Source organism: Triturus cristatus, chromosome 2_2 (genome assembly GCF_964204655.1).
Source record: "Triturus cristatus chromosome 2_2, aTriCri1.1, whole genome shotgun sequence".
Lineage (NCBI taxonomy): Eukaryota > Metazoa > Chordata > Amphibia > Caudata > Salamandridae > Triturus > Triturus cristatus.
The window spans coordinates 1,184,905,654-1,184,932,851 of NC_140582.1; the positions used below are offsets into that span (position 1 = coordinate 1,184,905,654).

General features: G+C 40.5%; 1 long non-coding RNA gene across 1 annotated transcript; it reads right to left on the reverse strand.

Annotated features, from left to right (window-relative positions):
* Window positions 1-1,591: 1,591 nt before the first annotated feature.
* On the reverse strand, window positions 1,592-2,688 carry LOC146863336 (uncharacterized). The gene is made up of 2 exons (XR_014978598.1): window positions 2,611-2,688; window positions 1,592-2,306 (listed from the first exon to the last, which is right to left on the reverse strand). It is a non-coding gene; the product is annotated as an uncharacterized LOC146863336 (long non-coding RNA).
* Between the last annotated feature and the right edge of the window lie 24,510 nt (window positions 2,689-27,198).

The window sequence follows — 27,198 nt, forward strand, 5'->3', positions numbered from 1 at the left end:
TAACCGTTCTAAAGAATGCTGTGGTGCCTGTTATCTGGTTTGCTTATGATTTGCAAATAAAAAACACAATGGTAAAAAAAGGTCATCAATGTATTGCGCCTGGAATAAGTTACAGGGCAATCAAATCTATCACTGCTCTATATTTGTCAGCAACTATATCCACGGGAGCATTGTTTGAAGCAACTTTAACTGTTTTCTCAGTTGGCCAAGCAACAGCAGTCTTACATTCAGCCCATAGAGCAAAAGGAATACCAATAATGTATCCAAATCGATACAAAGCATTTTCTGAATTGTCATTAATCTATGAAACTTCATACCATCTTTCAGGTTCCACTCTCAGTTTTGAAAAAGACTGATGAAAATGCATGAAGATCACATCTAATCAAAGGCACATGCATACAATTCTGTCCATTTACTTTTCTCAGAGGAAATTCTGACACGGTCTCTAGTTCTGAATCACTAACAGACACATTTGTTTTTTCCTGCCTGCATTGCCTTCTTCTTTGTAGTAACTTTCTTTTTCTATCTTTGCCATTACTTCTTCAGACCTCTCCAGTCTAATTTTCTCAACTAGGGCCTTAATGTAAGCTCGTAAGGCCACCAAACCTAATTCTTGTATTTCCTCTTTAGGAAAATCTATTTTATAATTTCTCTGTACTTTCTGCTAATGCCAAAATCACATTCATCAGCTAACTCCTCAAGCTAATCACGTGCTTCATTTGCACACCTTGCTGCTTCTTTGATTAAATATTTAATTTTATCCACATTGCAAGACATCAGGCTATTTAAATCAACTATTCCTTGTAAAATTTCTCTAAATTAAATTTTTAAAAGCCCAGTATTAATTTCCCTCTACTTAAGAGGCTCAGCAGAAACATTAGTAGACATGTTTCTTTCTCTGCTAGTGCTTGGTCATTAGTCAAAGTTATCAGTGTATTCTATGGTGGGCACTCGCTGATGCACCCACTACAGTAAGCGCTGACAATCCCTATGCCTGTACCCTCATAAGCTCTCCTTTGTCACCCATATCATGTACTATGGGGACCTGAACCTGTCTCTGTATCCCATCTCTGTATTGAGGAGGCCTGGAATTCAAAAGATCATTCAAAAGGTTATCATTTTCATTTGAATCCAGTGCTTGGCTCAGCTTCTCTCTGTCTCCCTCATCAACTTCATTACAGCATGCTGTTTCTTTAACTATTACAGGAAAAGTCTCACTCCTTCTACTATAGCCTCTCTCCATCATCTCTCCTAATTGTCCCACTTGCTTTCCAAGCATTTTCTAAAAGAACCCTTCATCTGCTTTTTCCTTTTCTTCCCATTATTTTTTTTGCTGCCATCTTACCCCATTTAGTCAATGCCTCAAACTGTGCAGGTCTACGCAACGATTTTCTCTTGTTCACTGTCTGCCTCACGAAATCTAACTTTTGAATGGTAAAGATCCTCTCTAAGGAAATTGCAAATCCTTATCACCAGAAGAGTATTCATGCCAATCACGAAGATAAAAGTATAGAGGCCAACATTCCACTACATTTGTGCGCAGGTGAACCCTCTGTAGATAGTTTCTGTCCATCCAAATAAGGTACGCTAGGAGATTGAATCTTTTTAATCACAGCACCCATTATTTCCGCCCAAAATAATCCAAAAAACACACTAAATATGCAAGCAAACAACAACTATTCCCAGCACAACTACGCCAATGATCAACCAATGACAACGTGACGTTGACAGCAACCCACCAATATCAGCTCGACACTGTGGTGACATCTCACAAATCCCAGTGCGATTCCTCAACTGACTAACCAATCACAGCATGGCTTATCTGGGAATGGAAAAACTCCTGCTCCTGATACGTGGTGTTACTAAAATAATTCCAACCAAGAGTGACGAAATGCACACCCGTTTCTTCTGACGTTATGTTGTGAAGTTTCTCAATTGTTAATACTTTTGCGTGCAGCCCCGATTTATCGTGGTTTGCCTAACAACCACTCACTTGAAAACGTATCACATAGCTGGAGCGGTATCCTGCTCCTGTATCGGACGCACAGCTTAATCCTTTAGAAAGACAAAGGTATCGCAAGTTTTTCATGTTCAATGATTTTGATTGTTGGTTGATCAATGATTCCATACTGCTCAATCCTAATTTAACCTGTCACACAGGAGACGTAAAATGTAATCAAAAAGTTTATAATACTGCAGATGTGCCAATCCAGGTCTCTTTCTGTAGTACGACGTATACATCAAACAACCTCAGTGGTATTTTCCAATGCATTTCGGGCTTTTCATCGCCCTTTGTCAGGGGTTCACTACAAGATTAAAAACAACAACGTTAAACTGTGTAATCAGACCACGGTGCTGGCAAACTGTCAACAGTGCATCAACGGTCTTTAGCCTTGCTTTTAAAACAGACCCCATATTTCACGTTTTCCCTCTAAATTACATGACCTCACGCTAACAGCAGTACCCTAAAGAAACCTCTCCCAAATTATACGAACCTCACATGTTCTTCTTTTCCTATTTGCATATAGAGCCCCCAATAAGCCGTTCCCCATCTTCTCGAATGTTAACACAACCCTTTTACCCACAAACAATATCAGCGTGCTCACATACCTGCATGTAATCTCCTTCCCGCCAAACTAACATTTCACCCAGATGGAAACCTTTCACTCCCCATCTCTCTTCCTTTTCAATTAACAAATCGTGCCTCCTCCCCCTTGATTGAACCAATGAACCTGATTCATGAACCATCATTACTACGGATCCCAGAATGCACTCTCACAAACTGCTCATGGGTGTACACTGATGTTTAGTCAATATGCTGACCAGTTCTCTTTGGTGAAACTTCCCAAGGCACCTCAACTGAAAAAAATACCCCGCCCACCCTCAGATGTTAACCACACGTGGATTATGAAATACGACTAATTGCATTGTACTACAAACATGTTTGCTTAAGAAACGATAAACAATTTTTAACATTTGTGATTAAAAAGTCCAACTCCCGAATCGTCCGTGTTGTTTTCCAAAACACCGATCTTAAAAAGAGAGTTTCAACGTCTCGCATGTGACAATTAACTGTTCTATTGATGATCCATGAATGCAACATGTCGTTATTTTAGGCAAAACGAATAGAATTCCAACCAAGAGTGACGAAATGCACACCAGTTTCTTCCAAAGTCATGTTGTGAAGTTTCTTAATTGTTAATACTTTTGCATGCAGCCCAGATTTATTGTGGTTTGCCTAACAACCACTCACTTGAAAACGTATCACATAGCTGGAGCGGCATCCCACTCCTGTATTGGATGCACAGCTTAATCCTTTAGAAAGTTAAAGGTATCCCAAGTTGTTCATGTTCAATGATTTTTATTGTTGGTTGACCAATGATTCCATACTGCTCAATCCTAATTTAACCTGTCACACAGGAGACGTAAAATGTATTAAAAAGGTTTCTAATACTGCAGATGTGCCGATCCAGGCCTCTTTCTGTAGTACGATGTATACATCAAACAACCTCAGTGGTATTTCCCAATGCATTTTGGGCTTTTCATCGCCCTTCGTCAGCGGTTCACTACAAGTTTAAAAACAACAACGTTAAAACTGTGGAATCGGACCACGGTGCTGGCAAACTGTCAACAATGCATCAACTGTTTTTAGCTTGCTTTTAAAACAGACCCCATATTCCACGTTTTCCCTCTAAATTACGTGACTTCACGCTAACAGCAGTACCCTAAAGAAACCTCTCCCAAATGATACGAACCTCACATGTTCTTAAGGCTCGTATAATTTGGGAGAGGTTTCTTTAGGGTACTGCTGTTAGCGTGAAGTCACGTATTATACATTTTATTAGCCTGGACTGGCTTCAGCGGTTTATCTTTGGTCATGTGGGCATCCTAGGGCTGCAGCCCCAATACAAATAGTGCCCTCAGTCAATGGGTCAGTACACAAGGGGCCCTGTTCAACTATTCCAGGCCAAGTACCTTAGTAGAAGGGGGAACGGTAGATTTGGTGAATAGGGGAGCCTCATTGCAGGCCATCTCCGAGGCCCAGGATCGACACCAGTCGCCAGGGGGGCCCATCTGACATTCTCCAGCCAGGAGGTCCTGGCCCCTTCCTCTCAGTAGAAGCCTGTGTCGATATTGCCCCCCAGTCCAGGGCTTCAGCCTCCTGTTGACAGTTCCTGGCAATGCGCCATCCTGGAGGGCCGCACATCCAGCAACCAATGGCATGCACTCAGGTTCAAGACCACACTGCCTGCAATTTAGGAGCCAGCAGATATCCCCTGTGGTCCACCAGTCATGCTGAGCCCTGCACAGTGGCAGCAGCCCTTCTACCACACGCGGACCTGCAAGTCCAGGCGCGGCTCACCACTTCACAGGTGCCGAGGCGAGCCCAACTCCGGCCCCACCGCAATGCCCACAGGATGCAATAAGGCCTCCCCTAGCTCCAAACAGCAGGGGTGCAATGCCAACCCTCCGATGGGGGCTGTGCACTTCCCCAGCAGCACATGCTCTCAGGCTGTCACCCACGCGGGCCCACAGGCCCACTGAAGCACGTCAGCTCTGCCTCGCTCTCTGAGTCCCTGCGATTCGGGGACCCGACATCCTCCTAACTCCGTCAACAGCTGGGGCCAGGTACTGGGGTCGATGCGACCGGATAAAGGGGATCAGTTGCATCGGCAACTACAGGATTGTGGAGGATTTTTTGAGTGCCAGCGGGAGCTCCGGGGAAATAGGTCTAGGCGGCCATCTTGCCCGGCCATGCTCCTCAAAGTGTAAAATACATTAATATTGCCACAATTCTTCTATCTTGTAAACATGCACTATTCATCCCACCTCTAAAAAATCCTAATGATGACCCTTCCATCCACTCCCCTATCCAACCCTTTCCCCTGTACACGTGCCTACCAAATCCTTTGATTCTGCATTTAATTTCGAATTTTCTGCCTTCATGGAGCAGTATAGTCTGCTGGGTGCTACCAAACATGCTTTACCCAGCTCCAGAAACATAGTTCATGTTGTTGGCGGCCCTAGACGACCTGCACATGAAGCTTGTTGCAAACTAAAGAACTGTGCATTTCCTCTTCCTTCTATCCACAGCAGTCAACATGGTCGCACACCATTACATGCTGTCTCGATTGAATAAAGCTGGGGTAAGGAGCTGGCTCTTTGCTGGCTTGTGGAGTCACTTCAGGAATTCACTTCAATATTTATGTGACTGCCTCTGGCCAAACTGACCAAGTCATGCTGTTTATAATTCTATGCTGCTGACACTAAAATTATTCTAGGACTTAAGACTACCTGAAAATACTTATCACGATTGTTCAGTCAACACTGTCCACTGGATGCATACTACCTTCTCCCGCATTAATAAAGACAACAGAAGTTTATCGAAAGGGTTCCAATATCTTTTGATTAGACATTTGGAGGCCAATGTCTATAGGCTTACCTGTAGTGCCTGTAGAATCAGTCAGAAATCTTACCACCAAAGTTGAAAATAATATTTTACTCAAATAATCGATTTCAAATCTGCTTAATGCTTCTTGAGCGTACAGACTTTACACAAAATCTTTGATCTTCTAACCATTGTACTTAGGAAAACTGTCAACTATGCAGTTTCCTACTGATCCAGCGGTGAACCAGCAACAGGTACTCCAATACCATATACTCACCTGGGCCTATAAACATACATGCACACGCACAGGCCAGTAAAACCGCTAGAGTCAAGGTTTGAGTTGTGTCTTACCCAAGATTAGTTACTTGTCATTCCTAACTAATCTTTCACTGATCAAAAAGTTCTTTCCTCTGGTCAATGGACCATTAGTTGAACTAGTTGATGGCGAAATAACATGAATTAATTCTCTTTGCAATGAAATGACCACAGACTCGGGAACAATTTTAAAAGCTTGATCTAAATTAATTTAATGTGAACCATTCAAAGTACAGCACAGTCACCATCACTCTTAGGAAGAGAAATTCAATTAATCAATCAATCAAATGTCATACTCAACAATGACATTGCACAGAAAGGTGAGGATAGAGAGAAAAGTACATCTGCACATTCATGAAAAGATAATTACCTAGGATGGTGTGAAAACCAACCCCCTGGCCAAGGATCTGGGAAGGGTCCCCCGGGAAAGATCAGGCGACAAAGGCATCAGGACAGGATAGATGACCTCTCTAGCACCAACGCTTGCGTAGCACCCCTCTCTGACACTCTGTTCCTCCTCAAGATTCTTCCACGATCTTCTTCTAAATTATTTAAGATTAAGTAGATGATTCTGCTATCAATTGTTCATCAGCATTCGCTCTTTACTCCGAAAGCATCCCGAGCTCTGCAGCATTCAGCAAATCTCCGTCTCTCTAACTAACTAAACTACCTCAACTATAGTCTTTGGTATTCAGATACCACCCATTAATGTGTTAATATTACAAATTTACTAACTCTGATTGGACAGGCAAGGGGGGATTATCATCACACCATGCTTATTTTCCAATTTTGTCTTTCAGTTCATTGTTCAAAGGTCCCAAGCCTTAATTTTTATTCAGAACGTTTTATTCCCACCTGTATTCACATTTTATTAGACACAAAAGTATAAACTTCATGCATTCCCATTCGTTTTCATAGGACTTTAGTACTGGTTCCCAGGGTATGTATCATTTTCGTCCTTGGACTGTGTTCAAGTCACATCACTTCTTCCGGCTCACTCATACCAGAGATCAGGTGGGTTATGGACTCCAGACTTGCACGAGAGGCCCAAATGCATACTAATAGGAAAGTCAAAGAGACAAATATTAATTTAAAAATTAATGGTTTCACTGTATACCACCTATCTCTACTCTGACCCCATTTCCTTATAAATGCTTTCCACGCATTAGCATTAGTAGAACAGCTTGGCGTAGTTTCAGCAAAGCAGATGCTTAGCATGTGAGCTTTAAAGCAGCCATTTTAAAAGCATCTGCGCAGGCGCAATAAATTCCCTCCAAGCTACAGCTCGTCATACTGCGTAGATGCAGTTGACGCATGCGCATTACAGTTTCCCCCGTTAGCGGCCATTTTAGAATTTCACTCGAGTTACTTGTTAGTAAGACACGTAGGCAAGCTTCTCTTTCTTTTTATGTCAAGTGTGCTGCGTATTAATTTACACAATACGTAGTTAATACAATGTTATGAGTTAAATGAGAGGATTGCTTCCGAGCAAGTCTCTTTTCTACGAGTCCTTGCTCCATCAATCCCCTCTCTGATGGCATTTTTGAGCCATCACAATATCACCCATCCCAACCAGATGCCAACTTTAGCACATCTCAATTCCTCTGCCAGTCTTTTCATTCTTATCTTCATCTTTTATTTTCAAAGCTTTCATCTTTTCTTATCATTCTCCTTTCATCTCTTTTTAAGCTGTATCTCCTCATACTTTATTTTCTTTCCCTTTCTATCTACTTCATATTTCCTTCCCTTTAAACAACATTTGCACCATATCATTATTATTAAGATCATTATTGTTATACCAACTAATGGGAATACTATTTGACCTATAATACCTTTCCCAAGATTAGTAAACCAGGTCCCTATTGAAGAAACACCTTTTGTAAGTCTTTCCCATACACTGTCAACCTCCAGTGGTTTCAATTCTTCTTCAAGTTTCGTAATATTCTTAATATATCCTTTAATTTCTGTGCTTTTATCTGGTATGTAAGTGCAACAATGTTGCACTTTCAACATTTTACAGACTCCGCCTTCCTTTGCTAATAATATATCAAGCGCATGTCGATTTTGCAAACCATAGACCTAATTACAACCATTTCTGTATTAATCATCAAGAAACCTCCAGCAGTATCAGTCGAGAGACGATCAACTACTGGTGACAATTGACAGATTCTTCGTGAATTTAGAATGACTCCCACTGAAGGTATCAATGCACTAAATATATCGCCTACTATTTCTGAAAAACTAGCTCTCTTTCTTCGTGTTAGTTCATTTGCGTTTTCATTGTTTCCAGTTATTCTTTTTACATGAAAATGCTTTGGAAATACTATTCCGAAGTAACAACTCCCATACCACCATGCAGGTAGTTTATAATAAGCATTATTCCCACACACGTGGTAAACTACAGGAAATACTGGATCTGTTCCCCTTTTAGTCCCCAACCTCCCAAAATTAGGAAGTTATGTTCACACTCACTGGAACCAATAAATACATTGTTATAGTCTGTCTTTAATCTATGGAGGCAGGTTTTCCCTGTCTTTACAAAGTCTAAGAACATTGCAGCATGAATCTTGCCAGCTGTATAAATTCCCTCCTTTTCAGCCCATGGTGGAATATGGGTTTTCTGTTCAGTAGCATTCCTTTGGAAATCCTGTCTCCTTTCTTCAACTATATTCAAAAACACTTTTTCTACTTCATGTAATGTACATGTTAGAGTATTTTTGTGTGCCTTTTCTATATCTATTGACTTCATTTTTAAGACAAATTCACCCATAAACTGCGCATCTGGACTCCTAAGCACTGGGTTCAGATTCTTTCAAATAGGAATTTATGAAAATACTACATCTAAGTTTGAATAATAATATTGAAGTTTTCCTGTTCTATAGAATAGACTTGTTAATAGACTACATGAAATGCCATATGTTAAAGGTAAGTGATGATACGTGATTCCCTCTGCTACTGAAGCTGGCAATTTCATACTAACATAACAATCACTAATCTCCATTGTATCTACATTTTGGAACAACAACTTTGTGAATACATTTAAAGATATGTCATTATCTGTTACTGTGTGATGTAAATCTATCTCATCTGATGCTTCTAGTTCTACTCTATCTCCTTTCATGGTAGCTATCTTTTCATTCGTATCTGTGACATTTCTTTTATCTGTTATCATGAGATAAAGAACTGCTACTGTTAGAAATATCCGTACTATGATCACTAATAAAATGCTACATGTACAAATCCTACAACATGTCTTTGCACAATTTTGTTTTGGTCTTACAGCAACCCTGTCTTCAGCCATTTTAGTGTAATATTCCTCTTTTTTACTTTATTTTACTTATGAATTTTATTTCTCTGTTAATTTAAGGAGGCCTCACTTCTCCTTTGTCAATCTGTTCTGCATTTAGTTCTTCATCTGTTTCTTCATTTAAATCTAGATTCTCGAATTCTTCAAGAATCACATAGGTCCACTGAGGACAATTGAACCTATTGCTCAAGATTCTCAGTTTTTGGCTTCTCCGACTAGCTTTCAAAGTCGACTGCCCAGGCTGACTAGTAATCTCATTCACTTGTTCAGGATTTACACCTGTCTTCCTCAAATGATATTTTAACGTTTTGACTCCACCTGGCCAGTTATCAACTTTTCTGACCCTTTTAGCTTGCACTGCACTTTCACCTTCTTGGTCTCCTTCAAGAGCTCTTTTATTCTTGTTATGTTGTGGCACAATCTGATTTTCCTCTTTTTTAGAGTCCCTTTCTATCTGTCCTTGTACAGGTCTGGTTATTGTGGCTTCATTTGCCTGAACATGTTCTTCTTCCTCTATCTGTTCCTGTTCTGGCCTTATTTCAGACAGTTCTTCTCCCACCCAAACCTGTTCTTCTACTCCTAACTGGTCCTGTCTAGGTCTTCTTACAATTGGTTCTTCTGTTACCAGAACGTGTTCTACATCTGTCTGTCCCTGCTCAGGTCTCTTGATTGATCTGCTTGCCCAAGTATGTTCTTCTTTCCCTGTCTGGTCCTGCTCAGGGTCTCCAGTAGCTTTATTCACCTTTTCCTGAGCCTGTTCTTCTAAACCTATCTGGTCCTCTCTAGTTTCTTGTCTTTCTAATCTTATTCTTCTTCTTGTTTGGATAATCACCTCAGGTATGTCAACCACTGGTCTCCAGTCCTCCTGACTCGTGCTTGGTTGTTCTTTGTCAGCCTCTTCAGAATCTGTTACTCTAGATTCTTCGGCTGTACAACCTTCAGCAGCCCCAACAGTTTGGGTCAGTTGCAGTCTCTCTTCATCAGGTGCTGGAACCCATTTTGTGTGGCTAGCATGAATCCAATTGGGTAAATCTGCACACTTCACTGCTGTAGTAGTGACCAGTATAACCTGCCGTGGATCATCCCACCTGGGTGCTAGGCACGACTCTCTGGTGTGATTCTTAACCACCACCCAGTCTCCAGGATTCAAATCATGCGCTTGATCCGGCTGCCTAGCAACTGCGTCTTCTACAACCTGGTGAGAGACAGAACTCACTAGGTCAGCCAATCCTTTGCAATAGTCTAATACCAGATCATCAGATATATTCAGCAATTTATGTCCTGGTATACATGCTTCTCTCATTGCTCTTCCCATGAGAATTTCATGGGGACTCGTTCCTGTCAGGAATACTTCCGAGTCCCATCAGCACAAGAGGCAATGCGTCTGGCCAACTCAGTGATGTGGATGCACACACCTTTGCCAGTCTTGACTTGATTGTGCCATTCAATTGCTACACCACTCCAGAAGCCTCTGGGCGGTACAAAAAGTTCATGGTCTGGCTCTTTCAGAGGCTCTTCCTGTATATCAGGGCGGGGCTTAGTACACAATTCTGTCACATCTAAGCAATCATGATCTACTTCATCTTTCACTTCTTCACAACATGAATCTGGTAATAAGGTAGCTGGATTCACCATTATGCACCTAATCACTGTCACCTTTTCTGCTCCGAAAATTATTCTTTCGTACTTAGTCATCCGACTAGGAGTAAGATGCTGTGTTCGAGTCCTTGTTAAAAGAATCTCGACTGAATGTGGAACATAAACATTCACCGGATGTCCCATCACAATTGACTCACTTTGCTCCAGACTAATACAAGTAGCAGCTACTGCTTTTAAGCAGCCAGGTAATGCTGAAGCCACAGGAGCCAAGGTAGCATAGAAATATGCTACTGGACGTCGGCTTAATCCATGTCTCTGGATTAAGACTGAAAGTGCACAATCCTCTCTCACAACAGGACAGTGCAAATTCGTTCGTGTAATCAGGCATACCTAGGGCAGTGGCCTCACACAAACTATTTAGCAACTTTAGAAATGCTTCCACACTTTCATCATCCCAAACTATTGGATCTTTCCCTCTTTTCCGTGTCATCTGAATTAATGGTTTTGCTAGAAAGGAAAAACCTACAATCCACTGTTGACAATACCCTACCACTCCAAGAAACATTCTGATCTCTCTTTGTGTCTGTGGTAGTTGCATTTGCTTTATTATCTTAATTCTTTCTGGGGTCACCTTCTTCACTCTCCTTTCTATTTGGTGACCCAGGTATTTAACTCCTATTGGGCAAAATTGCAATCTTTCTGGGGAAACTTTGTGTCCTCCATCAGCCAAATGATTCAGCAATGCAATTGAATCAGTAACACACTCATCTCGAGATTTCGATGCCACAAGTAGGTCATCGATATACTGCACGAAGACTGGATTTCTGGGCATAACTAACTTTTCTAGACACTTTTTCAAAATCTGATTGAAAATTGAAGGAATTTCTGTATACCCTTGAGGAACTCTGTTCCACGCCAAAATACGATCTTTAAATTTAAAAGAAAAAAGATACTGGCTGTCTGGGTGCAACGGAATGGAGAAAACTGCTTGACACAAATCAATTACTGTAAACCATCCTGCATTCCAGGGTATCTGATACAAACTCACTGCTGGGTTTTGTACTACGGGACAGCAAGGCACTACAATTTTATTTATTTTTCTTAAATCCTGCACTATCCTATATTTTCCACTAGGCTTTTTAAGTCGTATTATAGGTGAATTACAGGGACTACTCAATATTTCTTTTAAAATGCCCTGATTAATCATTCAGTCAATTTCTGCTGCTACTCCTGCTTTCATTTCAGGACTCATTTTGTATTGCAGTGTGTTGGGGTAAACTGCACCCTCTTTCACCGTCACTTTCAATGGGTCTACATTTGCCATTAGCCCTATTTATTTTCCAGTGAAATCCCATACTTCTGGATTCACGGTTGTTCTCAGCTCTTCTGGTAAGTCATTTTTAGTCATAAAAGAATACATTTCATCTACCTCTGTACTTTTTGGCTAACATTATCTTATATACCATATCTTCATCAGGGGTTTGAAGAGCAACACAATCCGGTGTGCAATAGATTGTACAGTTCATTTTGCACAGTAGATCTCTTCCTAACAAATTACTGGGCTGGAGTCGCACACCACAAATTTGTGCAGGTCTTTAAAATTTCCGATGCACACCTCCATGGGTTTTGTAATTGGGGTTCTGATCTGCTTATTTAAAACATCTACTACTTGGATGGCTTCTCCTGAGAGGGGTAGGTTTGGGATGTCAGCTGTTCTCACAGTAGAACGGGTAGCACCAGTATCCAACAGAAAAGTGATATCATTGCCTTCCACTTTCCCATCAATAAATGGGCCTGACTGAGCTATCGGCAAGGATGCGCCAAGTACGCACTCCTCTTCTTCCCCCCTCAGGCACCGTCATTGTTCATACTCGCTGTCACTGTTATTCTGTAAAAGATATTGTGAAATCACAGAATTTTTCTTACCACTTCCTCCTGGAAATCCGGCGTCTGTACTGTGCTTTGGATGGTTCACAAAGTTTGGCATAGGGGCAGGTGGCACCTGGCACTGTTGATTAACAACCTGCTGTGGTTGATTCATAAGCACCTCATACTGCGTCTGTGGATTTAAATTTTGGTTTGGGCCATTATAATTCTAAATATTCTTACACTCGTTTTTCCAATGTCCAAGCTTTCTGCATCCATGACATGGAAACTTTTTCTTTGCATCCTCTCTACTCATTCGTCCTTTTGATTTAACTCCACTCGCCACAATATCACTTTGATTCTGTTCTTTCGTCTGACAATCAGTCTATTTAATTTAAGTTCCTGTAGTTCTGCCAATTTTAATTGTGCCCACATCATTTTCTCTTTTTATGTCTTGCCTCAATATCGTCCCCGCAGTATTTTGCATACTTCAAAGTCTCATCTATCGTCTTACTCTGCCAGCACAACATGTGCTTTTCAATCATCTGGCTAATTTCTGGTTTCAGACCGTACACAAACCAATACACAAAATGACCCATATCCTTATCTCCAATGTTCTCAAAGCCACTATACTGTTTAAACACCTGCAACAGACGTTCATAATACGCATGAACAGATTCATTTGGCTCTTGGGTTGTTCTATCTATTTTTACCCAATCTGTTTCTTTAGGAGGGATTTTCCCTTTCAAGAAAGTAATTACTTGGTGATATTTCTTCATCACATCATGTGAGGGTGCTCCTGTTTTCGAATCCCTTGGATACTCTTCATTTGGCCAATCAACGGCGATCTTACATTTTGTCCATAAATCAGCAGTTACCACTATGTCAAACAGACCATCCAAGTCTTTCAACAAAACCTTTGAAACCTTCACAAACCTTTTAACCTGCTTGTACCATTCAACTGGTTTCTCTCTCAGTTAAGGGAAGTTGTTTGTAAATGACAAAATATCTTGTCAACTCCATGGAACTTGGACATATCCACCACCAGGTACCTCTCTCATGGGACACAATCTCTCTACCTTCCCTGTCTCTTTTAACAGATATGCAGGAGACGCTTCCTTTGCCTGTGCTTCATCTTTCTTCTTTGTCCACCTTGTTCTCCATTTGTTAATGTCTCCCCACTTTTGCAAAATGTTCAACAACTCCTTTACCTGTAAATTCTTTCCAGACACATTCATATTTTCTAAATCTTTGTCAGTAAACTCCACTCTACATCGTTTCTGTAATACTTGGGATCTCCCTATATCTATTCCCATCTCAGAGGCAAGTTCTGTCAATTTCTCATGAAATAATTTTGCATTTCTAGTTATACTCCTACATATGAACAACAACTCTTCTTCATTGTAAGTGTTTAACCTATCTATTCCCACATTTCCAGCTATCATTTCTTCCAATTCTAATTTCAGTTTGTGAATATCTAAAATCTTTGGGGGTGAGCTTTGTTTTTCTATTCCCTGTGCCCATCTCTCCAGATCTTCTGGAGTTATCGCTGTTGCACTTCCGACTCCTGAGGATGTCACTGACCTTCCTTCTTTTGAACTACTGGGTGTAACTCTTTTTGGGGTTTAATTTACCGATTCCCTTATTGGCGGAACCTTTAATGAAATCACTGAATCACACTCACTGACTTGATCATCAGTTATTACAATTTCTTTTGTAGGATTATTCAAAGGAGTTGCTACAACTTGTGATTTTGGACAATTTACCTTGTCTCCAAACATTGGAACAATGAGACCTATAGTTACGGGTATTGTCAAAGCTTCAGGGTTTATATTTAGTTGACTTATTTTCTGGATTAATTCATCACTGTTTTTATTCAATGCTTCCTTTTCTTTGTCATGAAGTACTCTATTAACTGTTGGATCATGTAAAACCTGTGGAATTATGGGTGTTCCCAGGACTGGTGCACTTGGAGTGACTCTACTAGGTCCTTCCTGATACGGTTGAGGGTTTTTAGTTAAAATGTCCTCCATAAATTCATCATCTGATTCACCATATCCTGTTACTTTCATATGTTTATTATTTTTCCTTACACTTGCCCCCTGACTGTTATTCAGCCATCAATACTGGATATAACCCTTCCGATACCCTTGCTCTTCTCTATTGCTTCATCTGACCCTCACGTGACTCACGCAAATACCTAGGAAAATGACCCATGTATCTTCCACTCCTGTTCTTCTCTCGCTCATATGATTAAGTCTCCCATTCTTCTAATGCCTCATACTATGTTATCCTGGGTCTCGGATCTAAATCATTCATCCGCATTCTAAAATTCCGCAAAATTCTTCCATTAAAGTTACCATGTTCTGGAAAGACCAAAACACCATCACCTTTCGTATACTCTATCCAATTCTCCATCCATACACACGTATGATATCCTCTCTCCATCATCATAAATGAAGCAGGCATTTTTGGCGGAGGAATAGGAATTCCCTCTCTAGTCAATACAGGCTTATCTTTCTTAAAGAAATTCTTAATTCTCTTTAGTAGTGAAATGTTTTTCTTTTCACCATACATTCTATATTGTGAATACATAAACAATAATCTGTAAACCCTCAAGCTTTTCTGTCAGGGCGACTCACACCAAATGGCAAATGAGAATCAAGCATACAATTTTTCGACAACCAATCTAAAAACAACGCTCATCCAATCACCCAATCCGATTGCGGCTCACGCTCCTGAGCTGACCAACACCAGCGCGGCCTCCTCAATGTCATCAGTTCTGCTCCTTACTACTGACCCCTCCTTTATAAATCTGCGTCAGTCACACGCCCGCTGTTTCAACCTATCCCAGCGCAGCTCACTGTGACGTCAGTGCAACACCGGCGACTGACCCTCCCTTCACAAGGTAATACAAAAACGTATTTCTTAATACTTTTAATTAAATTCTTTGTTAATAACAACATAAAAACATTCGCTACTCTGTCTGTTCCACTAAATCAAAGAACAGTTATTTTCTTTTCACTGCGAATAAAACTTTCCGCTTACTCTTCATACACTACAAGTAAAACCCACTGTTTTACCTTTCAATCAAGCTCAAGTGAACCTGCTACTTCTTCAGTGTTACCCTTTCTAGGTGATATAAGACCAAAGTTTCACCAGCGAACCCTTTTGCTTTCATTCACACTCCTCTTGTATATGGAAATATTCCCTAATGTAGCACTGCCAGCCCTGTGTAGCTTCTCAACGCTTATTCCAACAGACAAGTTGCCTCACTGCTGTATGGCTTCTATCACCACCCGCTATTCATTCCCCAGGAATTTTCCAAACGACATAAAACAAAACGTTAACTTCTTTTGTTAGACATAAAAAAAAACAAAAAAAGTCAATACTTATCACCAAACTAGTCAATAATAACCATAGCTCTGCTACCAGAAAACTGATCCAGCGGTGAACTAGCAACAGGTACTCCAATACCATATACTCACCTGGGCCCATAAACACACATGCATACGCACAGGCCAGTAAAACCGCTGGAGTCAAGGTTTGAGTTGTGTCTTACCCAAGATTAATTACCTGTCATTCCTAACTAATCTTTCACTGATCAAAAAGTTCTTTCCTCTGGTCAATGGACCATTAGTTGAACTAGTTGATGGTGAAATAACATGAATTAATTCTCTTTGCAATGAAATGACCATAGACTCTGGAACAATTTTAAAAGCTTAATCTAAATTAATTTCATGTGAACCATTCAGAGTACAGTGCAGTCTCCGTTACTCTCAGGAAGAAAAATTCCATTAATCAATCAATCAAATGTCATACTCAACGACGTTGCTCACAAAGGAGAGGATAGAGAGAAAAGTACATCTGCACATTCATGAAAAGATAATTACATAGGATGGTGTGAATACCAACCCCTTGCCCAAGGAGCTGGGAAGGGTCCCCTGGGAAAGATCAGGCGACAAAAGCTTCAGGACAGGAATCAGGACAGGATAGATGACCTCTCTAGCACCGACGCTTGCGTGGCACCCCTCTCTGACACTCTCTTCCTCCTCGAGATTCTTCCGCGATCTTCTTCTAAATTATTTAAGTTTAAGTAGATGATTCTGCTACCAATTCTTCATTAGCACTCGCTCGTTACTCCGACAGCATCCCGAGCTCCGCAGCACTCAACAAATCTCTGTCTCTCTAACTAACTAAACTACCTCAATTCTACTCTTTGGTATTCAGATAACACCCATTAATGTTTCAATATCACAAATTTACTAACTCTGATTGGACAGGCAAGGGGGGATGATCATCACACCATGCTTATTTTCCAATTTTGTCTTTCGGTTCATTGGTCAAAGATCCCACCCCTTAATTTTCATTCATAACTTTTTATTCCCACCCGTATTCACATTTTATTAGACACAAAAGTATAAACTGCATGCGTTCCCATTCGTTTTCATAGGGCATTAATACTGGTTCCCAGGGTATGTATCATTTTCATCCTTGGACTGTGTTCAAGAGTCACATCACTTCTTCCGGCTCACTCATACCACGCATGTGCAGAGATCAGGTGGGTTATGGACTCCAGACTCGCACAAGAGGCCCAAATTCATACTAATAGGAAAGTCAAAGAGACAAATATTAATTTCAAAATAAAATGGTTTCACTGTATACCACCTATCTCTACTCTGACCCCATTTACTTATAAATGCTTTCCCCGCATTAGCATTAGTAGAATGAGCTTGGTTTAGTTTCTGAAAAGCAGATGCTTAGCATGTGAGCTTTCGTGCAGCCATTTTAAAAGTGTCTGCGCAGGCGCAAGAAATTACCTCCAAGCGACAGCTCGTCATACTGCGTAGATGCAGTTGACGCATGCGCATTACAGTTTCCCCCGTTCGCGGCCATTTTAGAATTTCACTCGAGTTACTTGTTAGTAAGACACGTAGGCAAGCTTCTCTTTCTTTTTATGCTAATTGGATGCGTATTAATTTACACAATACGAAGTTAATACAAAGTTATGAGTTAAATGAGAGGATTGCTTCCGAGCAAGTCTCTTTTCTACGAGTCCTTGCTCCATCACTACAACTTTACTATGGAAGCTCAATGTACTCAAGTACATCACAATCCTGTCATTCAGAATATGGCTTCAGATTACGATTAGGCTTCTTTATATACTTCCTGTCACCTCTCCAGTCTCCACTTCTCTCTATTCATAAGCAATCTTCAAATTACTGTACATTTGCCAAAGGACAATTATAAAAAAAAATGGCTCTGGATTTTTTTCAATTGTGGTTAAAGACTAGGGGGCATATGTATCAACATCTCCATTTGCGATTCTCAAATAGCGGTTTTTTGAGAATCGCTATTTGAGAATTGCAAAACGGGATGTATTTTAAAAATTGCAAAACTTTTGCGATTTCTTAAAATTCCTTAATTGCGATTAGCAAATTGGGAAATCGCAATTAAGGAATACCTTCCCATTCATTCCTATGGGCCAGGAGGCCCATAGAAATGAATGGGAAGTCCTTCTCAATTTGCGATTCGCTATTTGCTAATCGCAAATTGAGAATAATTTCAAAGGTGCAAGGGTGTCACAATGACACCCTGATGCACCCCTGAAATCAGCATCTGTGCACATATGGCGCACATACATGCCCTAAGGGCATGTATGTGCACCACATGGCACTTTGAAATATGCAAAAAAGTGCATATTTCAAAGAAATCGCAATTCACCACCAACTTGAAGTTGGTGGTAATTTGCGATTTCTTAAGGAGAAATCGCACAACTTGGGTGCGTGTTACATTGCATTTAAGAAATCGCAATTTGCGATTTCTTAAATGCTTACGCAAACATAAGAAATCGCAAATTTTGCGATTCCTTAAGATTGCGAGGCTGAAATGCCTCATACATCTCCTTTTGCGATTTTGTATTCGCAAACGCTGTTTTTTTGCGATTCGCAGCGTTTGCGAATACAAAATCGGTTGATACATATGCCCCATATTCTCTCAAGAAATGTTCAAGCAGCCACTGCCCACCGCCCACTAGCAGGTCTCTTCCAATTTCTTAGCACCAGCTGCAGAGTAGATCGTTCTCTTTTCCGACCTATCTGTTCTCTCCCAAATGATCGTTATCCAAAAGTCTCTTAAAACTTGGTATTTCACATTTGCTATCTCTTTATACCACTCCTTCTAAAATGGTCTGCTTGTTTTGTCATGCACTCATAATGCTAGGAGCATTCAGACATCACAGCTATATGCTAAATGTATTTTTTAAGCTAATAAAATAGGTTCTATTGAGCTGGCTAATAAAGACACCCATTCCATTATCTCAATAGACCAATACCTTCTGTGGTTTGTGCTAGTGATAATAATGTGCTCTCTTTGGCACCTTCACTATTTCCTCACTTTAAGGAATAAACCTGTTACCCTTTCCCGATGTGCCGAATTTCCTAAACATTAGGCAGATTATTGCAAGATGTTTAATAATTGTTGTATGCAGTAATACTTGTACATTGTGGTATTTGATCTGCAACCATGCTTCTCTCCTGTGGCGCACGTTGTTCTGTCAACCAAGAGGAATCTTTTAATCCCACCGCTTCAAGCTAACACCAGGCATCCACTTCTACATTTTAAACTCTGCCATTACACTCACAGCGAGCTGAGAAAGCCCCATCCGCCCGCTGTTTGTGTACTCAACCTCCTCACCTCCTTCAGTGGGCCTCAGTCTTCTCTGCTAGCATCTGGCTCAGGGACACCAAAACTGGGAACCTCGCGCCCCTCACAAAAGCAATCAGACAGCAAATCCCTTTTGAGGAATAATTCTATTTACATTATTACTCTTTTTAAAAGTCAATCAATAGACAATAACGCAGGAATAATGTACCACGGTAAAAAGGCCATTCAGTCCCGGGGATTAGGGTTATTGAAGGGCAATTGCTTCAAAACCTCTTAAATCCTGCCTTAGTGATGCTATGATTCACTCTGTAGATTACCCGGCATTCCGCCGGCCCGGTTAAATGACACATTTCGGATGCAGGCCCCACGCCGGCTCGCAACGTGTTTGCACAGGGCGGGGGCGGCCATCGGCAATTGTATCGAAGATTAGAGGCAGTGCGCTTCGGACGGGGCCTGGTTGACGGATCTGTCCTTCTCAAATCCCCCGGCATCAATTCCGCAGCAGCCTCCACATTTGGCCGTGACTCCGCGCCTGACATTCCAGGGCGGGCAGATGGGGCGGCGGTGAACGTGGCCAACGCACGTGACACGGACGGAGCGCGCGCCAGGCAAGCGGGCGGCGCAAGGGGGAAAGGGCGGGAAGGCATAGGCAGATGGGGCCAGGACGGTTGTCTCACGTGCCACGGACGCGCGAGGTCTAAGGGCGGGAAAACGAGTCGCGCGGAGAGGTCTACTTACCTCAGCCTAACTGAACGCTGGCGAAGCCCATGTGGGCAGGCGCAGTGCCAGCTTGCGGAACGGTTACATATGAAAATGCAAAATGCACGCTATCGGAATAATACGGAGGGTCGGTCAGTCAACAAATATATTAAGTGTTTATTTTGACAACTTTTTGTATTAACTTGAAGGCGGTAGCGATGCCACCTTCTCAAGCGAAAAATTGTAGCGATTTGATGTTCATTTAAGCCCTGGGCATGTTGATAGATAGAAAGTAATCAAAATCTTTTATATTTATTTGTAATATTACCTTGCTTTTTTAATTTCCACTAATTATAAGTCAGGGATGAATTAACACGGTTCTAGAACACTTTTAAAAGTACTTTTTTATTTATATTTGAACGTGAGTGGACTAATGAATGTAAGTGAGCATGAATGTGAGTGGACTAATGAATGTAGTGAGCATGAATGACTTAGAGTGTGTTTGTTAGGCTTGCAAATCTGCTGCTTGCCCTGGCATACTGGAAGTAATTCTTGACATATGGGAATACCTGTTGCAAAACGCTGTAGCTGGCGTATTGGGAGATAATTGTTGACAATATGGGGTACTTTTGCCAAATGCTGGCACTAATACACTACAGGTTATCTTTTGGCATATGGGACTGCAGTGAAAAAATCCTGGTGCTCGCGTTTTGAAGTCATTTGTGGGATATGGGGGACCCACAACAAAATGCCTGAGCTAGCTAATTCAAGATAATTCTTGGCATATATGGTACCCATGGCAAAATGCTGCAGCTCGCCAAACGTAGATAATTATTGGTATATGGGGTACCAATGGCAAAACACTAGTGCATGCACAGTAGAGGTTATTTTCTGCATAGTGGGCATCTATGGCAAAATGCAGGTGCTTGTGTATTGGAGGTAATTATTGGCATATAGGGTACCCACAGCAAAATGCTGGAGCTGGCATCATGGCGATAATTGGTGGCATGAGGGAAGATAACCATGGCAAATGGGGCGGGAGGGGTGGCAACTGTGGCGGGTTACTGACGTAAAGGTCTAGACGCATTTTTTTTTTACATATGGGTAACCATGGTATGTTGATCGATTTAGTGGCAAATTTCTGGCACTGGCATATTGTACGTAATTGTTTAAATGAAGGGGCACTGATGAAGAAAATGCTGGTAATGGTACTATGGAGGTAATTATTGGCATGTGCAGCACCCGACATACATTTTGTAAAAAACCTGGTCAGCTTTTCAAGAGCGTCAGACTATGATGGCTTGACCTCAATGCCTTTTGAGTCAATTTGTATAAAAATTGTATTCAAACACATTTTAACCCTTTGTTTCAAAATGTTCTGTGGTTGAGCTCAACAAACCAGCCTAGAAGATGTTGGGCCTGATTGCTTGCTGGAATCCCTGGCTAGTAGTATGCTCTGCCAGTCTCCAAGGTCACCAGCCATCACTTATGATTTTTTTAAGTTCACTAAGGGGTATATAAACTAGCACTGCCAAATAAATAGGGATGGATTGCAGTTTTAGTCCTTTATTAAAAATAAAAAAATTGTGCTGCAGCGTCAAAAGAATACAACTATTGCTGTCTCTAATACAGTGCATCTATGAGAAAAAAATTAAGGGATTATTCAATGTACTCTTACGATGTAAAATATTTCCTCAATGTAATGGAAGCACCCTATGAGAAGATTGAAGACATAAAACAGCCAATTTCACGAGGTGATAAATACTCCGTTGGGCAGAGACAAACCCCAGTATGTATACTTTAAACAATTGATGACAATAGGTTTTTGCTTGTACAGAGCTGTGCTACAAGGGTGATATTAGCCTTATTGTATAGTGGCACTGTCATTAAGCCCATTTAAATCCCATTCAGACCCACAATGACACCCTCATTTATACTTGTCATGACTCATAGACACATTGTATTTTCATTCATTTTGATAACTTTATTTCGGTCGGAGACCATAAAAGCACAGAATAAATAACAAGAAAATTGCACATTTCATTTAAAACAATAAATAATGTCAAGTTAATACAATAGTTAAAAAATGTATTAAACTGATGTTATCAAAAGACTCATTTGGTAAAAGACAAAAGTGTTTAAAGAAAACTTTTCCTTCTGCGCCAGAACCCATGTAAAAAACGATACATAGCAAAAACAATTGGGGGGTGAGTATCATATCTTAAGACCCTGCATGCGAGCATGCAGTGTCTAAACCCTAAGTTCTTGCAAATTGTATTTTCTATTTAGGAAGTCTTAATATTACTTTGTCAGTATAGCCCGTAATAAGACCTATTTCATCCAGGGTCTATCTCAATAATTATTATATGTATATGACAAGGGCTTACCTATCCGGTCAAGTCCATAAAATGATGCTGGTAATCCTCGTATTTGTTGATATAAGAGGATCTCTTGAATGGACCCAAAGTGGCATGACTGGTCCCCCTCGGGCGCGGATACTCTTATCAAACTGCGTTTTCCTGGATATTGGGTGATATCTAATACCGAACGTATTCCTTTTTGGTCAGTAAATACTCCCCCAATCTTGAGGCCTAAAACGAGATAAAGGTCTATTGATCATTTCAATAACAGACTCTATATATTTTTACATTGAATACTACCCAAGATCCCCTAATTCTTTATCTAGGTGTATACTAAGACTGAATAATGTGTTTGGACTACAGCCGCACACCAGATAATACGTAGGTTCCACTCCAATTCTCTTTAAAGACAAGAAACATCCAATTCAAATTTGACCATAGCAGTAGGGATGTGGCGACATGGCAAGTATAGCCTACTGTAGTGTGCCTTTAACACGGAGACATTAAAAATTAGCATGTCTCCTTAGTGGATTTTAGCCCTATTTCCCATCCCGCATACGGTGTCAATGCCCATACAATGTCTATTTCCTCCCCTCTGTAAAGGCACCCCCGTGGCAGTTTACCTTCATCCTCTTTGTCGGTGCCGATAGTGTCCTTATTCTGTTTGTTTCTCTGGTAGGGGAGACGGCCGCCTACGAGCCCGCCTTTTGTGTCTCCGGAGCAAACCTAGTGTTTCCAGTTCACCCTTAGGCACGCTGGTAATGATCCAGATTTAAGACATGTTTCGGGCCTGCCATCTTAGAGTGGTGCCTCTATTGGCCTATTTGGCAATCACCACTGCAATCTACGGCAAACCACAGGTCCCCCCACCTTGACAATGTACTTATTGAAAATAATAACTGCACCATAATAAACACAATTATCCGTGCAAAATTCAAACACTAGTAAACTCTAAAAAAAAAAATCCTTTGTTCCTCATAGTCTAGCGGTGTCAAATTACAATACATAAGACAGTTCCCACTAGATTATGCACCACCTTGAATCTGACTATATAATGAGACTGCATACTAATATAATGATTGGCGTCCATCAAGAGATTAACGCCATCCATACCTCTCTCGTATTCAGACCCTTACTTTCTGTACCTAATCTAGAAATATACCATTGTTCTCTCATTTTGCTCTTTCTTTCTACATTGCCCCCTTGCATGTTCCCAGTGATTTTCTCTAAGATAAACCAGCGGAAATCTAGAAAGCTGTGTTATGCTGTGTTAAGCCTGTGTTATGCCTGTGTAAAATGATCGGTGAGTGGAGCATTATCCTTACCCATCTTCAGTGCTGATTTATGTTCTAATAATCTCAGTATCAGTTCTCGACCTGTTTCGCCCACATAACCAAGCCCACACGGGCATATCAGCAGATATATGATATTCTTGCTATGGCAATTGTTAAGGGTCTTTGCAGTTATGAAAATCTAGGATTCTTTGTCTTTTATAGTTTTGTTTGCGCTGAAATTTTTTATTAACATTTTGTAAAATTTCATCACAAAAACAATAATAGTAATAACATCTAATATTTCATAATAAATAAATGAGTACATTAAAAGGAGGAGAAGAAATACATGCAGCAAATACTATTTGTTGAAAAATAAAATATATAAATAAATAAATAGTTGAATAGTTACATAGTTGAATAGTTAAATAGTTGAGAAGAATATAAAAGAAAGAAAAGGTAGGAACAAGTGCACAGAAGTGAGAAGCAAATCAAAATATGATTTAATAAATTAATTAATTAAACCAAATACATTGTAGTGATGAAATAAAATTAAGTGAATCAGAATTATAGAATGAATAAGTTAGAATAAGTTAGAATAAAATAGCTTATATAAATAGTGGAATGAAGTAAGATAGAATAGAATAGAAAAGGGGTGAGATACTATAAGGTATAGTGAGATGGAATGAAATAGAGTTAAAGGGAATGGAGCCAGGGGGATGGGAAGGGTGAGAAAAAATAATAAAACTAAAGAAAATAATGTTAGATTAAGGGATAGGAGTATTTGTTGTGGAAATATAATTATCAATATCGCTATCATTCTTCCTATTCAAGAAAGGTGACCAGACCTGATGAAACATGTCAGTCTGATTTTGAAGATAATACATTACTATCTTATGTAATGCTCTCATGTAATGCTGTGTGTATCATCGTTGTCAACCATTCTTCTTGTGAAGATTTCTAGTGTCGTAATTGCATATTTTTGCGGTGACCAGTGCTGTATGGAAAAGACGGCATTGTGGTTTAGAGATCTTTAGAGAAAGTCGTAAGTCATGGAGAAGAATATTAGCAGAGGTTAGTGGAAGGCGTAAAGGCATTGTTGAGTGTAAAACTTTATCCACATATATCCAAAAAGACTGTATCATTGGACATTCACATACAATATGAGTTGTGTCACAACTGGTATTAGAGCGTCTCCAGCAATTAGCATAGGAAAGTAGCCCGGCTTTCTGCAGTTTCACCGGAGAACATTGCCAGTCATGTAGGATTTTGAAGAGGCAGAATTTTAATCTAGCTTCACGAGCTCCCCTCTCTAATTCTTCCACCAGCTCCTCTCATTTCCCTGTAGTGTAGGATATTGAAAGCCGAGTCTGCCATTTGAATTGTAGTGCCTGGGAGAGAGGTTGAGAATAAAGGTGCAGTGTAAGAATTTTATAAAGACCAGATATTACTCCTTTATGTTTGCCCCACGTGTTTAAATATGATACTATTTGTGAGTTTTGAAGTACCCCAGGGGACAAACCTAGTTGCTTTTTCAAGCATTGTTGAAGCTGAGAATATTTCAAGGATTGATGCATTGGAAGATCAAATTCTTCTCTTAATTGTGTAAACAGTTTAAAATCACCGTTATGAAAAATTTGATCTAGGGTTTGAATGCCTGCTGACTTCCATAAGGGCCAGGATAATGTTTTTCTACTTATGCGAACACTGGTGTTATAGCTTTTTCATGAATATTTGGACTTAAGTCTAATAAGTAATGTGCCCTTTGTCAGGATTTGTCCATAGCTCATAAAATTGGATTTTTGGGATTCTGGCGGCTAATTCCTGTACAATATAAAGCCGAAATACCTGGGTCAGAGGATAAGAGGTGTCGTTCTAAATGAACCCATTGTGGAACATCAGAAATCCCCGGCAGCATATATGATAATTGAGAAATTTGCAATGCTAGAGTGTAGTGTTCAATTGATGGAAGACTCATTCCCCCATAAGAGAGATGAGCTCTTAATTTTGCCACAGCTAAGCGAGGTTTGCTGAACCTCAAATAAAGGTTTTTATCTTAGAGTCTATAAGTCGCAACATGGACAAGGGAATGTGAAGAGGGAGGATACCTAGGGTGTATAAGAAGTGTGGGAGAGTGACCATTATAGCAACTTGAACTCTACCCCACATGGAGAGATTTAAATTTTTCAATTTTGAAAAGTCACGCTGCATCTGGGCGATCAGAGGATTCAGGTTATCTGTAACCATACCTTCCATACCTTTGTTTACCAGGATCCCCAGATACTTAAGGTGTAAAGGCTGCCAATGAAAAGGGAATTCTTGTATAGCTGCTTTCATTTTTCCATCAAAGATAGGTAAAGCTTCACTTTTGTCCCAGTTTATTTCATAACCTGAGAAGGAGGTAACTTTGATTTGAAGTAAAAATGGCAGGGAGCGAGAGTGATTAGTTAGAGTAAGTAGTATGTCGTCAGCATATAAGTAGAGTTTGGATTCACCCGTAGAGAGATGTATACCCATGATTTCATCTGATTGTTGAATTGTGGCTGCCAGAGGTTCCATGGCTTAAAGGAAGAGAAGTGGGGATAAAGGGCATCCCTGGCAAGTTCCTCTTCGGATTGGGAATGGGTCAGATAAAAAATCTCCACAGTTTACTTGGGCAGAGGGGTTGTCATACAATAGTCGTAAATGATTTCTGGATGAACATCCTGGAACAAACCCTACTTGAGTTGGATGTATTAGGGAAGGTAATACTTTCTTGAGACGGGAAGGCAGAATACTGGCAAATATTTTAATATCACAATTCAAAAGTGAAATAGGACGGTAACTCGCACAAATCAAGGGGTCTTTCCCAGGTTTAGGGAGTATGGAAATTATTGCTTTGTTAGAGAGGGAACCCAAGGAGTTGTCATGATCCGCCTCTTGGAATGCAGCATGTAGAGAGTCGATAACATTATGCACGGTCCAGCGATAAAATTCGTCTGGGAAACCATCTTCCCATGGGGCCTTATGATATGGTAAGTTGGATATCGCATGTGAAATCTCTTCTCTGTTAATCTCTCCCTCAAAAAAAGTTCTACCCTTGTCAGAAAGACTGGGGAGATCCACCTCTGAGAGAAAATCAGTCAACCTTTCCAAATCTATTTGTGCCCCTGGTATGTAGAGAGGTTTGTAAAAAGAGGCAGATTCATTCACTAGGTCTTGTGGCCGGGTAAGTATACTACCTTGAGATGATTTAATGTATGGGATGGCTATAGCTACTTCCCTTTGTCGTAAATGTGCCGCTAGCAATCTGCCTGCCTTTTCTCCTTGTTCATAGTGTCTTCCCTTCATTTTTTGGAGTGCAAATTCTGTTATGGACGTAAAGAGGCTATTTAATGCCATTCAGGCTTTTTCTAATGATTTACAGTTTTGTAGGGTTGGTGATGTTGTGTATAGGCGAGTGTAAGATTGTATTTCCTGCTCTAGCTCTTTTTGTCGTGCAGCATTCAGTCTATTGGCTAATGCTGCCTTATGCATTAGTTGACCTCTAATAGTAGCTTTAACCGCAGCCCATATTATTCTGCCTGCGGCCACAGAACCCTGATTTGTGGAAAGGTAATCTTGAAAGTAAGTTTTTAGTTGAGATTTACCCTCAGGAGATTTATGTCGCTGGATATTCATGCGTCAAGGTATTCCAACTTCCAGGGCTAAGGAGACCCGGGAGTGATCAGGCAACGTTGCCTCTAA